At 44.0% G+C, this 14,964-nt stretch overlaps 1 long non-coding RNA gene across 1 annotated transcript in view; it reads right to left on the bottom strand.

Moving 5' to 3' along the window:
• Window positions 1-3,278, bottom strand: part of LOC126161622 (uncharacterized) — a 542,501-nt gene extending 539,223 nt beyond the window's left edge. Inside the window, exon 1 of the long non-coding RNA XR_007534936.1 lies at window positions 3,238-3,278. This is a non-coding gene — a long non-coding RNA (uncharacterized LOC126161622). The remainder of the gene's footprint in view (window positions 1-3,237) is intronic.
• Between the last annotated feature and the right edge of the window lie 11,686 nt (window positions 3,279-14,964).

Raw genomic sequence — 14,964 nt, 5'->3', positions numbered from 1 at the left:
ACTCTAGATCATCCTCCGTACAGCCCCGATCTTGCGTCCAGTGACGACCATCTGTTCCTGCACTTTAAGAAACACCTGGGCTGTCAGCGGCTACAAGACGATGACGAAGTCAAAACAGTGGTGATGCAGTGGTTAACAAGTCAGGCGGCTGAGTTGTTTGAGGAGGGTATTCAAAAACTGGTACAACGTTATGACAAGTGCCTCAATATTGATGGAAATTATGTACAAAAATAGATTAAGGTACAAGCTTTCGTGTAAAAATAAAATTATTGAGATGTCTTAGCACGTCTTTTTTTTTTAATTTCAAAACGGTACTTACTTAAAAAACACGCCTCATATTAATTTGAGGTGAGCAAACCTGCTCTGGAAACGACCGAGTCGAAAGTTATAAGCGAAAATTTTTCTGATAAATCTGACAGGGGGCCTGTTCTACTGCAAGCTGTTTACTTTCCATATTTTGAGAGAAGGTCGTGTCGACCAGAACAAAGAAATAATGTTTTGTGACGTACCGTCCGCTATAAACATCCGTGGGCTTCGGCAGGTGTTAAATACGATGGTGATTCCAGGACCTGCTCTGGGTGTGGGAGAGAGGGTCGTCTCCGTTCTGAATGCCCGCAAATGCGCATCATTCAACTGTCGCCCGCTGAGATGCAGAGAGAGACACCACCAATAGCATTGCCTACTACCTGCGCAGTGGCCCACCGTCGGCGACCAACAGAGCCTCTGTGACAAATGACACGCCCCTCAGCGGCGTCCGACGGAACAGAGGCGCCTGCGTCCCTCCCTCTTCCTACCACATCGACCCCTGCCAACACCGTGCTGGACCATTCGATGGAACTTTCAGCATTCATCGTTTCTATGACGGCTGCTGTGGCGGAACGTCGGGAGTCCCTTCCGTCTTCCGATATTGAAGATCGGATGCGCAACCTGCGGTCAGAACAGAGGTGGACCGTACGCCCTGGTGTTTGCGTTGGATCATATGGGCACAACTGAGGCGCCGACGACATCGGCATTGAGCAACGACGTCGGGGAAGCACAGGACCCAGCGCAGGTGTCTGCGTCACCCGCGACGGAGCAAAAAACGCACGGCAGCAGCGGCGGGTTCCAGGGACACCAGGCGAGCGACGCTGCCGGCTGCCCCCCTTTTGTTACCTACCTGCCGAACTTCCCCACGTGGCGGTCCACGTCTTCAAACGTACTAAGTAGCTACGATTAGCATCAGCCACATTAGTACCAGGGTGAAAATATAAATTCTGCGGAAATATTTTGGGGTTCCGACATCGACGTCGTACTGCTTCAGGAGGTGCACATGGACTCCCTGTCGGATGTGGCCGGTTACTCCTCTTACGCCTCTCCTGGTGACGTTCGTGAGGGCATATCAGATGAAAATGTCACGTACGTGCCTTCCGTGAGGGTATGGTACTTACCTGCACTGTAAACATGTACGTCCCATGGAGCTCTGGTCATAGAAGGGACAGAGCTTTACCCTAAGGAGATCACTCCCATCCTTTTGGCCGCTACGAATACTGTTTGCTTGGCGGCGACTTCAGTTTGTTTTGCTTCGGAAAGATCCACACTTCAACCCTTGCCAGGAACTGCACATTGTCGTCCGCGACCTTTCCTTCTGTGACACATGGGAGATTCGCCGTGGCAATGTGCAAGGCTTTACATGTCAGACGGGCCACTATGCGAATCGTCTGGATAGGATTTACGTCTCCCGGGAGCTCGTCGATGATATCCAAGATTACACGTTACACAGTGGTGCAACAACAAAAAACTGAAGATAGCAGAAAATAACACATAATACACTTCGCTGAAAGGATTCCTGTGAAGGAACCTAACTGTAAAAATAGGGGACACGAACATAAAACGACAAAACCTCACTCGCAAAGGTCCCGAGTTCGAGTCTCGGTCCGGCAAACAGTTTTAATCTACCAGGAAGTTTCATATCAGAGCACACTCCGCTGTAGAGTGAAAATTTCATTCTAGAAACAACCCCTAGGCTGTGGCTAAGCCATGTCTCCGCAATATCCTTTCTTCCAGGAGTGCTAGTTCTGCAAGTTTCGCAGGAGAACTTCTGTAAAGTTTGGAACGTAGGAGACGACGTACTGGCGGAATTAAAGCTGTGAGGACGGGGCGTGAGTCGTGCTTGGGTAGCTCAGGCGGTAGAGCGCTTGCCCGCGAAAGGCAAAAGTCCCGAGTCTCGGTCCGGCACACAGTTTTAATCTGCCAGGAAGTTTCATCTCACTCGCTATCTTGGGAAACACACAGATGAAAAATTAAATTTCTAGGAATACAAAGATCACGACAGACAAAGCAGAAAAAATACTCCATAAGCTGGCAAGACTAAAGTCAGACAAATATAGACTCCCCTTGTCATTCACAAGAATATACCATTGTGCTCTCTTCGCGTCAGTACTCAGCTTCGCCGCAAGTACATGGGCTCACAAACTGAGCCTCTTAGCAAACAGGACAGCTCTTAGGAGTGAACAGAGAAGCGTCTTACTGAGACTGTCGGGAGCTTGTGGTACCACCTGAATTGAAGCGCTTTGTCTGGTGCTTGGAGTATTCCCGATAGATCTCACGATAACATACAGAGCGGCTATGTACTGGCTAAAGATGGCGAGACAAGACCTGGTTCTGAGATCACTGGTGTATCATTACATGCGACACGTCAACTAAAGACATGGCGACTGGACACCTGGCAGGGTGGGAAAAACAATAGCGATAAGGGTCGGAGACTATACAGCTTTCTCCCTAACATCAGGGAAACACTAAAACTGAAACACATCGATCCCAGCCGCGGAATGATACATTTCCTGACTGGACACAGCATTTTTCCCACTCACCCGAACGGCGTGAGTCTGTAGCTGTAGTTGTACAAGCGGGAAAGATGGTTCCCCAGAACACATTGTGCTCTTTATAAACAAAGTGACGACATTTTGTAGATTACTGACGGAAATTCCTTGTGCCACCAATGTATGAACGGGCTGCTGTCCGTTGGAGGCCACAGTCCACTGCTTTAGAGAATCTCTGCACCAGAGACAAGTCGGCATAGTTTCAGTGTGCATCAGTCCGTAGGTATTATGACGTGTGAAGCTGTTACGCTGCAGCGATTCTGGCTGTTTAATTATATTTGCACCTATAAACCACAAATCGGCGCAGCCAAATTGGGTCACTGATAACCTTGGATACTGCTGTCAGCCGAGCGCAGCGTGAAACTGTACATATACATACCTCACGTCCATCGATGCGCGGACGCCAGAGAGCGGGCGACCTGCAATTAAAGAGAAATATGAAAATACAGAGCCAGCCGCAGATTGCACTCTAGAGTTTATTACGGCCGCTGCTTTTTGTTTGCGAAAATGATTTACTCTCGTGCTGAAATTTCATCAGATGTCGGTATTGAGCTGGTAACGTGATGAAATTTTCTTCATTACGCGATGCAGTAAGTCACATACCGAAACTGACAGAGCAATAGCTTTCATTGCATCTGATTTCAAGTACAACGCGTAAAAGCAGAAACCGTAAATCACTCCTGATCGCTATATCCAACCATAATAAATGTTCCATTTTCGTTTTAAATAAATCGGGACACTACGTGATAAAACAAAATCATCTTTCTGAATAATGATATCACCACATAAACTCTTTGAAAAACGAAATAAAAAAGGATTTCTCTTTCATCGTTGTATACAAGTAGAAGCCGTTCATCTGAATCAAAAACGTTACTCTGCCGTTCATACTAACTTCTTTGACAGGAAATTCATCGAACCGCCTTCAGAGCATTTCTATCCTGTTGCACTTTCGAACAACACGAGGGAGACATGAACACCGTGAAAACCCTGATTTCTCTTAATTTATTACAATAGTCATTTCGCAGCGTGTGGTTAGGAGTCAACAAACTACTTTCGCTTTACGAAGAGAAAGTTGATGATTGAAATTTCGTGAAAAGATCTCACCGCAACGAAAATCGTATTTGTTCTAATGATTGAAGCCCTAACTCTCTTATCCGTTAAACTCTTTCTCACATTTCTTGATGATAAAAAACGAGCTGTCCTTCTTTGAAATTTCATGATGTCTTACGTCAGTTTTATCTGGTAAGGATCGCATATCACACAGCACTGCTCCAGAAAGGACGCACAAACGTAGTGCAGGCAGTTTCTTTAGTTGACGTGTAGCCAATAAATCGCAGTTTTTGGTTCATCTTGCTCAAAATGATTCCAAATGAAGTTACTCATAATTGTAGTCATTAGATAAACAGCTTAATTGTCAACACATTTTTGCGTGATTTATCGTGAAGCCGAAATTTATGGGAACTCTTTAGTAGTCTTGAGGAAAGCCTCACAGTTTATATTGTCAGGGAGACTTGACAATTTAGGCACCAAGCACATATCTCGTCTAAACTATTCCGTAGTTCGTTTTGATCTTCTGGTGATTTAACTAGATGGTAAAGGCTTGCACTCCAAGATTTCCGAAAATCAGTACAAATCTAAAGGTCTGTTTTTGTGGGGTGATTTAATTCACTGATGCCTAAAGAATTCAGGTGGTCTCATAAAAAGATGACAACTACTTAGCTGATACTCTAATATAATTTAATAACAAACTGTCTCAGTGAAATTCTCTAGGAAGAAAAGAATTCTACTATATCGTACTGGAGGCACATAAGTTTACCCACATTTTAAATAAGGATTCGTATCCGTAAGACACACTGATTGTTAAAGGAACTGACATGTAAACAATGTCTTCTGCCATATGAAGCAGTAATACGGATTTAAAGAGACCCTCTTCGTTATTACGCTTAATAATGCAACAGGCAGACAATACGACCAACGTAATTTAGGTTTTTTCATTGAAAATGGACATGGAAGATTTCCTTCCGCACTCTTTATCCACCCAAGACACGTAATGAGTGAAATGTATTCTGGTACACGGGTTAGGAATAATTCTCAGTGTTGTGGAAATAATACAATATGTTAAAGACTGCGAAAAAGGGCATTGATAATCAGTGCTAGAAGATACACCTAGCAGAAAATGTGATACAATAACAGTTGCGATTTGAAATTCTTTTACTGAATTTTTCGAACTCAGATCACATAAGTGATGCTGTACCTAATTTCGACTTCTTAGTACGTTATGTAAAACATCACCAAAGTACAAATGAATAGGTCAGAAGAGATGGTCATTGTGTGTCCATATCAAAATGTTCTGCGACAGTTTAAGTTTCGTTCTTCACTTAGTGCAATGTAATGGGTTTCAAGTGCAATAATGAACTCTATCACGGAAAATTACGATAATGAAAAGAAGTAATGTAGGCGATCAATGTCACGTCCGCTACGCATACCATGAGTTCACTACAGTAAGAATCCTCCAACTTTGTTAGTTTGTGCTTTCCATCAAGAGGTAACTACTGTACTGAAGTTCCTTTGAAATCGCAGTCTCAGTATACTTCAACCGTTTTCCCTCTCTAGCACTCCATCCATGACCAAATTAACTATTCCAGTTTACATCAGCAGAGGTCCCAAAAACCGTTCCAAATTCTGGTAATGATATTCCATGTATCTCTATCCTCGCGGCTCTTTCAGGAGCTCCTGTTTCCAAAAAAATGTTCAAATGTGTGTGAATTCTGCTTAGGTCACCAGTCCCTGGACTTACACACTACTCAACCTGACTTAAACTAACTTATGCTAAGAACAACACACACGCCCATGCCCGAGGGAGGACTCGAAAATCCGTCGTGAGGTGCCACGCAGTCCATGACATGACGCCTCAAACCACACGGCCACTCCGCGCGGCTCCTGATTTCGTACCTTGTGCAAATTTCATTTGCTACATTATTCAATAACACCAAACTCACAATTCTACTTATTCCTTCTTCTCCTCATTCCGGTGAACGGTTTAATACAATGCTGTTCCCTACAGGTGTACATTTACAGGAACTACCTCTTCAATTCAGTATTAAAATCTTATAAAAGCAGAACTCTATAAAGGAAGGCCAGCATCATATGCGCCAGACTTCTTCTGAAATATTTCCTGTTTCCACCATTATACGTATCCTTACTTTCTACACGGGAGAATTCCATTACTTCTTCGACTATCAGTTTTGATTTCATACAAGTGGCTGTTCTCCTTTTCATTCTCAATCATCTTTCTCTTTCTTACTTTCATCTACGAGGGTTATTTCGTCTGACAGTCCCTTTCCCTTCCCCTTCAAAAAATTTCCTTGCTTTCTCGGTGTAGAGCATTTGCTGTATCTCAGTAGAGGTAAGCTACAACACCTGCCTTACTCCCTCCTTAACACGAAACCCTGTCTTTCCTGCCGTTCCACTTTATTTCTCTCATCTTTGGTTTTGTAGGCATGGATTACTCTAACAACACTGTATATCAGCCCTTGTCTTCTAATTGCTATTCTGATAGAAAGTTCTCAGGCAAGTTCCTACTCCTAGTAAAACTTAACAGGGGGTAGAGGTTGCTTGAGACACTGTATTATTACGCTGGTACATACGTCAGAAGGGTTTTTGTTTTGCATGTTTTTATTCCGGTTGCTACGGGTTGGTTTATCGATTTCCATTTTCTGTTTGTAGTTCACTGTTGCTATTTCTGTTTATATGTTGTCCTTTGTAATTTGGAGATAGTGAGTGGAGCTGTAGACTCTTGAAAATAGAGTGCCAATTAGAGAAATCGGAACATTACCGACATATTCTAGTGTTTGAGTTCAATGGAGGGGTGACTGCAGCGGAGGCAGCCAGAAACATTTGCGCCGTGTATGGGATAATGCCACTGGACAGAGCACGCAATAATACAGTTCTCTCGTTTTAAGATGGATCGTTTTGACATTAGTGACTCTCCACATTCGGGAAAACGCTCGGGGTGTGATGTAGATCACCGCGCGGGATTAGCCGAGCGGTCTTATGCGCTGCAGTCATGGACTGTGCGGCTGGTCCCGGCGGAGGTTAGAGTCCTCCCTCGGGCATGTGTGTGTGTGTCCTTAGGATAATTTAGGTTAAGTAGTGTGTAAGCTTAGGGACTGATGACCTTAGCAGTTAAGTCCCATAAGATTTCACACACATTTGAACATTTTTTTGTTGAAGATAATTTAAACCCATTAATCCACAATAATCCGCGTCAGTGTACTAGAGAATTGGTAAATGAATATAATGTGATCATTCCACCATTGCGTGACATTTGCATGCAATGGGGAAGATTCAGAAATTGGGTGTATGAGTACCACATGCCATAAGACAAAAGCAGAAAAATCAGCGAGTGGACATCTGCTTGATCATCATCAATGGGCTCCAGTCCTGCAGCGCTACTGGTGACGAGAAACGGTGTCCTTATGCCAAAGTGAAGAAATGAAAGGAATGAATGAGAGCAAACGAAGCACCATCTCCCCGTGCAACGATCTGTGCGCCTCCACAAAAGATAATGTTATGCATCTGGTGGAACATCGATGGTTTGGTGTACTATGAATTCCTCCCCCGCACTGTAACCATCACTGCTGACATTTACTATCAACAACTGAGATGTCTTGCAGACGCAGTCCAAGAACAACGGCCAGGAAGAATGCGAGAAGTGATGCTACTCCACCATAACGCCCGCCCGCATTCTTCTAGACTGACCAATAATACTGGACAGGAGCTAGTTTGGGAAAGTATTCCCCACCCATCTTATTCACCTGATCTTGCAACCTCAGGTTTTCACCTTTTCCGCCCTCTGTTGAAAAACCTTTAAAGAATTCCCTGCAGGATGAAAATGCGCTCCCAGCATGGCTCGACGAGTTCTTTGCATTAAAGCCAAGTGCTTTCTACATTCGTGGAATCGGAAAGTTACCCAGCGTTGGCAGACAGTTGTAAACAGTGAAGGAGATATATTATTGTTGACTAAATTCTTTCTTATGTGTATCTGTTTTGTTAGGAAAAAAACGCTACTAATTTATGCAGCAACATCTGTACAGTTGAGACGAAATTTTTCTTCGGCTGCTTATTTATTTATTACTTGTGAAAGCAGGATGTATAGCTGTGCAAATGTTGAACATTTATCAGTTTTGAAATTTAAGTGTTACAATTAAGATATTAGTGTCAAGATAAAATAAGAGGAACAAGGAAAGGGACAGAGTTGAAAGGTAGTAGGTGTGTGGAGGAACGTCTACTGCAGTTTGCTGATCTGATTAGTAGTTCGAGCCACTTTATAGTAAATTACATTAATAATTAATTATCTGCATGGAACACAGTTTCTTCTGTATGTAATTCCATCTTGTGTGACGGAGGTTTTAACTTAATCCACCTAAGAGGAGTTCCGAACAAAAACTGATAGAGAAGGTGGGTATCTGGTGCGCTATGCTTAAGCAAGTCAGAACGTTTTAAAAAGAGCGTTTATATAGGCAGTATTGTGGAAGAAAAACATGTATAAGAAGGTCAATTATAAGGGCACAAAACGGCGAATTTAGTGTAATTTGTAACCACAAGACGATCGTTCACTTGTTCAAACAAAAGCTGAGTGAGTGACCTATGCAAACGAAACTGGTGTCTGTGAAAGTCTAATATGCAGACCAGCTTAATACACTACATAGATTTGACTTTCTGCAACTGGTAAATTACAGCGAGAAGAAGTATTGAATACAGCCGAATCAGACATTGCCGTATCATTCATATTCTTCATATGCCACGAGTTAGTTACAGCTTGTTTGAATACATCTTTGATCAGAGATAGCATAAATAGTAAAGTCAAGAAATAGTTAATTGTCACGTGTGTTTTCTGAACGAATCAAAAAATAATATTTCGAGTCAATATACAGATGTAAGGCTTTAAAGAAACAAATAATTCCAGAAAGAGTTTCGAGGACGAAATTACGTGAACATTTCTTATATTTACTTAGCGATTTTATGGTGCTTATGTAAATGACCATCTATAGTTTACGAATATGCATGTATTCTTGCCTTGTCGACCACACTATTATTGTACCTGGGAGTGAGGGCGGTTCGCTCCTCTTTATCACGAGTCAGCGCGTAATCGGGCTTGACAGTATATGCAGGACCGACCTGACAGCATCGACAAAGCGATTCGCTTTCTTAGCCCCTGCTTTACTTGCTTACTGCAACGTGACTGCGTGTTTCCGGTAATGGTCAAGTGCTGTAATATCGTGCTTCGATGGTAGCTACTTTACGTAAATGACTGTTTTTGTAACAAGTAGTAAATTCAGTTACACAGCACAGCATAATTAATGTTAGCAGAATGATTCAAATTTATGAAAATTTTACAGGTGTTATTATTGGATACTGAAATGTTTACGTCTGTCTCTCGAATTCAGACAGACGCGGAATTAAAGATTAATAGCGGAACCGCAAAGAAAAGAAAAAAGTTACTACTTCATGAGAAAGACGACAGTTATACACTGTGCAAGGTATGTCTTGTAACGTAACGCTTTTGTCTGTGTGCGGGCACACACACACACACACACACACACACACACACACACACACACAGTCCGTTTCTGTCAGCCGAAGACCAGTACTGTTTATAAGACGTATGTTAGTTGTGCTCTTCCGACGTGGTGAGGCAGAGTACAGAGTACAGGGCCACACACAGCGGCTTGTGCAGCGCTCTCGTCGCACGCAAACCTCTAGAGTCAGTTGTCGGCACGCCACGGCGAACTTCCGCTTACCTGAGTAATCGCACAGACGACGAAGACGGGGCTTCTGCGCACAACTAGTTTGACGAAGATGAGACATTGGGCGTTCTCTCTGTGTGCATTCCGTGTTGTGGCGCTCGGGTTCCGTAGGCGAAGGCTGTTATAGACTAACAATTCTGCCGAAGAAGATAAATAGATAAATGAAAACCCACGGAACTAGTCAGTAATCAGACAACAATCTCCATATTATTTCCATTAGTTTCAGCAGCTTAAAATACCTGGAAGTAGGGAATTCTTCTTTCGATCGTCACACTATGGCTTCATTGACGGAAGTTGTTTCCGAAAAGTGTCGCTACACAAGAATGTTGAAGATTAAATGGGTAGACTGGATAATTAAGAAAGAGCATTTGGGGGAGAAGAAATATGAAGCGCAGCTTCATTCTGAGGCATTAAGGAATGGTCAGTTTGGCCATTGTAGTGGGGTGCAACATCTTTGTCACAGCATGATGTTTAGAATTGATGCAAGTTGAAGTAACTATACAGAGACGGACAGGCTAGCACAGGACAGAGTAGCGTGAAGAACTGAATCCAATCAGTATTTAGAGTGCGGAATACAAGAAAAGCAGTATACAAGATCAAAGCAAACTGCTCAGTGAGGAAATACCCAAGGTCTTGATGAGATATCTGCTTGACTGCATGTTGATAAAACGTAATAAATATACAACGTCTTCCAGAAATGTTGCGACAAACATCAGAGGCTGTAGATGGTGTCTTGAGAAACAAATCGAGGATAGGAAACCCTTACCAGAAACGTAATCCAACGACGCTGAGAGAATCGAAGTTATAGGCACCGACGCCTGCCACTAGACAACCCATTCGGCAGCATACGTGACTTCGTACAATGACGGACCGTAGGTGGAACATCTTACAATATTGTTTGTAATGATGGTGACCGATTGTCACGATCGCCAGTAGAGATTGCAGAGCTAGCTGCTATGAATGTGATGCTTTGTTGCCTTGGTGGATAATGGTTTCAGACACACGTTTATCCACAGTTTAATTTTCTTCTGGTGCTCTCTACAGTCTCCAGTGTTATGCAGGAGAAAAATGAACTGTGGATGGAAACTCGTGTCCGAAACCGTCATACACTGAGGCAACAAATTATCACTTCTATAGGAGACAAGCTAGCTCCTTCTTCTTCAATGGCGATCGTGTCAGTCAGCTGCGATCACTGAAAAACAAACAACATTGCGAGACATTCCGTTCACGGTCCGTCAGCGTACGAAGTTACGTTTGTTACCGAAGGGGTGGTCTAGTGGCATGAGCGTAGAGTCGTTGGACGGTGTTTTTGGGAAAGGGTTCCTATCCTCAATTTGCTGCTCATGACACCCTCTACAATTTCTATTTTGTTGCAACAGTTCAGGGACACCCTGTACGTAGTAGTTTGAATAATAAAGCATTCCAAACTGTCTGAAAACGGCGAGGGTCATTTCTGTTTTTAAGAAGAGGTACATGAATCACTAGCCTTAGTTTGATGTGTAACAACGAGCCACGTTCCATGATTACCATCCCAGAGACTGCAGATCTTCCTCATGAGAAAGAACAAGAAGTCCTTTGACATTAGTTCGGTAAAACTCAAACTTCTCTGTTAGCTCACGAAATACATAAGACAGTGAATAATGGGGTTTAGTTTGTTCTCAGAAGGCATTTTTACAATTCTATATTGCCATCTAATCATGAGAATACAAAGTTTACTGGATCAAAGACCGCAACTGGACTGAAAAATCTATATGAATGCGTTTCTAGAATCCGTAGCTCTGAAATATATTGTGCAAATTGAGGGAGGAGAAGAGAGAAAGGAAAGGAAATGGAATGGATTATTGATGTCAGCTGCATCTGGACTTTGTGTAGCATCAGCAGTGATGAGTGAAAATGTGTGTGAACACGAGAACTCCTATTTACTACGCAGTTGCGTTAACCACTGCGCCACCCGGAAAAAGTATATATCGCATCTGCGCAGATTATCTTGGCACGAATATCAGGAGGTTGGATGTAATCCTGCATCCCCACTGAATGTGGTGAATCCATTGCCCATCGAGGCGAATCAGTTATATGAATGTGTAGTCTGTTTTTTCGGACGGAGTTAGGTGGGAATGTGGTTCGGCCGTGAGTTGTTCCGAGATAGTCGGTGCAGTTGCAATTCGCACTGCGTTGGGTGGCGCAGTGGCTAACAAAACTGCCTACTAAAGCTGGAGATCCCGGCTGTGTATCCTGGTCCGGCACACACTTTCACTCATCCCCACTGGTGTTGCACAAAGTCCTGATGCAGCTTATATCAATAAACCTTTTCCTTTCTCTCGTTTCCTCCTTCAATTTGCATAGCATGTTTCACAGCTGCAGATTCTGTATGGTGTCTGTTCTTTCAGATAAGTGTGAAAGAACAGAAATGCGATTAAATTATCGTGGAACTGGTTGTGTATGATTCTGTAGTAAAGGAACTGCTAACAGCTAATGCGGCAACCAGAAATTTTTTACAAGGTTTTACTAGTTTTTTAAAAAAATTTAAAGTACAGCGTCTATCAAAAAGAATCATCCATTTAAAAAAAAATTATAACTATTATATTATGAGAGATATATGCGTCAACAATGAACTGTGGGAAAGACTTTTAGATGGTTCCAGTTGCGTAGCAGCAGTGTGCGCCGACTTCAGTTCTAGTAAAATGATGTCGGGACAACAGAAAGCCAGGGTGCGGGTCAGTAATAACTGTTCAGCGTATGGTGTGGTGTGGATCCTCCTACAGCACAGAGCGTTAGACGATGGCAAAAACAGTTCCGAGAAACAGGTTGTTTGTGCAACGGCGAATCGCCGGCCAGACCCCGAGTGTGTGACACAGACGAACGCATCCGCCATAGTTTCACGGGAGTTCGAAGAAAACCGTTCGCCATGCAGCTCGTCATCTCAACATGCCCCAAATGTCCGTCTGGGGTGTGGTGGGTCGACGTTTATACATGAAACCATACAAAATTCAGCTAGGGAAAGCTATTCGTGAAGGTCACAAACAATGACGTGTGAAGTTCTGTAACTTCGTTCTTGGCAAGATGGAGGATGAGTTTCCTTGCACGCGTAGTGTTTAGTGACAAGGCAACTTCCATGTAAATGGAAAGGTAAACCGTCATAATGTGAGAAAATCGGGTATGGAACAACCACATGAAGTTGTAAAACATGAGAGGGACTCTCCGAAATTTAACTTGTTTTTGTACAGTTTAACGGGAAAAGGTGTATGGTCCATTTTTCTTTGCCGAGAACACTGTTATAAGAAGCACAAACCTCAATATGCTTGAGAACTTTCGTTTCCCACAGTTGGAGCTTGATTCGAACGACTTCACTTACCAACTTGATGCGGCACCGCCAGACTGGCATCTCGAAGAGCGTGCGTTTTTAAATCAAAGGATTACTGAAGGCTGTATGGGTCGCTCGAAAGCAAATGATTCAGCCTCACATTACTGGCCCCGAAGGTCACTGGACCTGGGTGTTTGCGATTATTTATTGTGGAGGCTTATAAAAGACTATTTATGCGCCTCCGTTACCAACAACAATCAGTGAAAAGAGACATCGCAGTAACTCAAGACATGCTCACTGCAGTGTGGGAACTATCTGAATATCGTATTGACGTATACCATGCATCTCAGTGGGAACATATTGTACACTTATGAGAAGTTATGAAAAAAAACTTTTTGATTTTCCCGTTCATCACCGGCCGCTGTGACCGAGAGGTTCTAGGCTCTCCAGTCCGGAACCGCGCGACCGCTACGGTCGCAGGTTCGAATCCTGCCTCGGGCATGGTTGTGTGTGATGTCCTTAGGTTAGATATTTTTAAGCAGTTCTAAGTTCTAGGGGACTGATGACCTCCGACGTTAAGTCCCATAGTGCTCAGAGCCATTCGAACCATTTGAACCCGTTCATCAAAAAACCAAAATTCATTGTATATGTGTATTAGTTTCAGAAATACAGACCTGCGAAATCGGATGATACTTTTTGATACACCCTGTATTTTATCTAGTTGAAAATATTCTGACTTTAAATGAGTTGTTTCCGAGATGTGCAAAACTGTACATCGTAACATTTTGTTCGTAATATTCAAGAGTTTCCTGTGTTTCCACGACCTACGAAGATATTGCGCTGGAGAAGGGAGCTGCAAGCAGATGGCTGTCCAGAAATGACTCTAAGCACTATGGGACTTAACATCTAAGGTCATTAGTCCCTTAGAACTTAGAACCACTTAAACTTAACTAACCTAAGGACATCACACACATCACGCCCAAGGCAGGATTCGAACCTGTGACCGTAGCAGCAGCGTGTAGCCGGTCTGAAGCGCCTAGAACCGCTCGGCCACAAGGCCGGCTAGATGGCTGTCGGGCAGTCGCTCCAGCATGGTGCAAAACTTACCTATTAGCCGGTTGTCACTGTTCAGTTTGATATCTGTCATGTTATGAAGGTCATATTTGTCTCCATTTCTCCTCTACGAACGGCACGAAACTATTTACATTTTGTGAAAAGTAATGTTGTTTTCCCCTGCCTCGCATGTGGTATCGGAATTCGCTTCCAAGTTTCCCGCTGCTGCTGACAATTTCTGCTCGCCGTGATTCAGGATAGAGATCCAGGTCGCTCTCAGCATCACGCGCACGTAACGTCGTTTCTCCGCGGTTTATCCGTCGCGCGACATCTTCGGGAACGGGTGGGCGCCCGCGGCAAAGTACGTTGCCGTAGTATCTGCTGCACACGAGGCGAGCCGAGGCGACGCGAGTCGTACGGCGGGATGCCTACACGTGAGGCGCGCTGTCGCCCGCGGCGGGTCCATTTCAATCCCGCCACGTATTCCATTTCCTCCGGGTTACAGCGCCGCCCCCGTCTGCTCTGCTGGTCGCACATCCAATCGATCTATCGATCGCATGCTCGCAGTTGCGCCGGAGGCGATCAGACGACAGAAGGCCCGTCTCGGTCGACTGGACCGGACCAGGCCGGGCCGGGCAGGGCCATGGCAGGCCAGTCTCTCGTGCGTGGTGGCGCGTGGATTTCATTTGGTGAACCGATTTGCGAACTGGCCGAAGGCAGTGCCGCTCACCAAGTTGTGGGATCAGCTCCCTTCTGCGTCGGAGAGAATCTGGCATCGCGCAGACGCTACTCAAAGTGTCAGTGATGGCGGAAACTATTGCTGCTGCCTCTACCTACATCAAAAAGTTCTCTCTTTCCTCTCGCCTGTGCGTGTTTAGTTTCTTACAAGGAAAGGTGACATTTCAGCCGCAGGTATTTGCCCGTATTTCCAATCTGTTCAGCT

This window comes from Schistocerca cancellata, chromosome 1 (assembly GCF_023864275.1).
Source record: "Schistocerca cancellata isolate TAMUIC-IGC-003103 chromosome 1, iqSchCanc2.1, whole genome shotgun sequence".
Lineage (NCBI taxonomy): Eukaryota > Metazoa > Arthropoda > Insecta > Orthoptera > Acrididae > Schistocerca > Schistocerca cancellata.
This window is presented reverse-complemented; position numbering and strand designations above follow the sequence as displayed.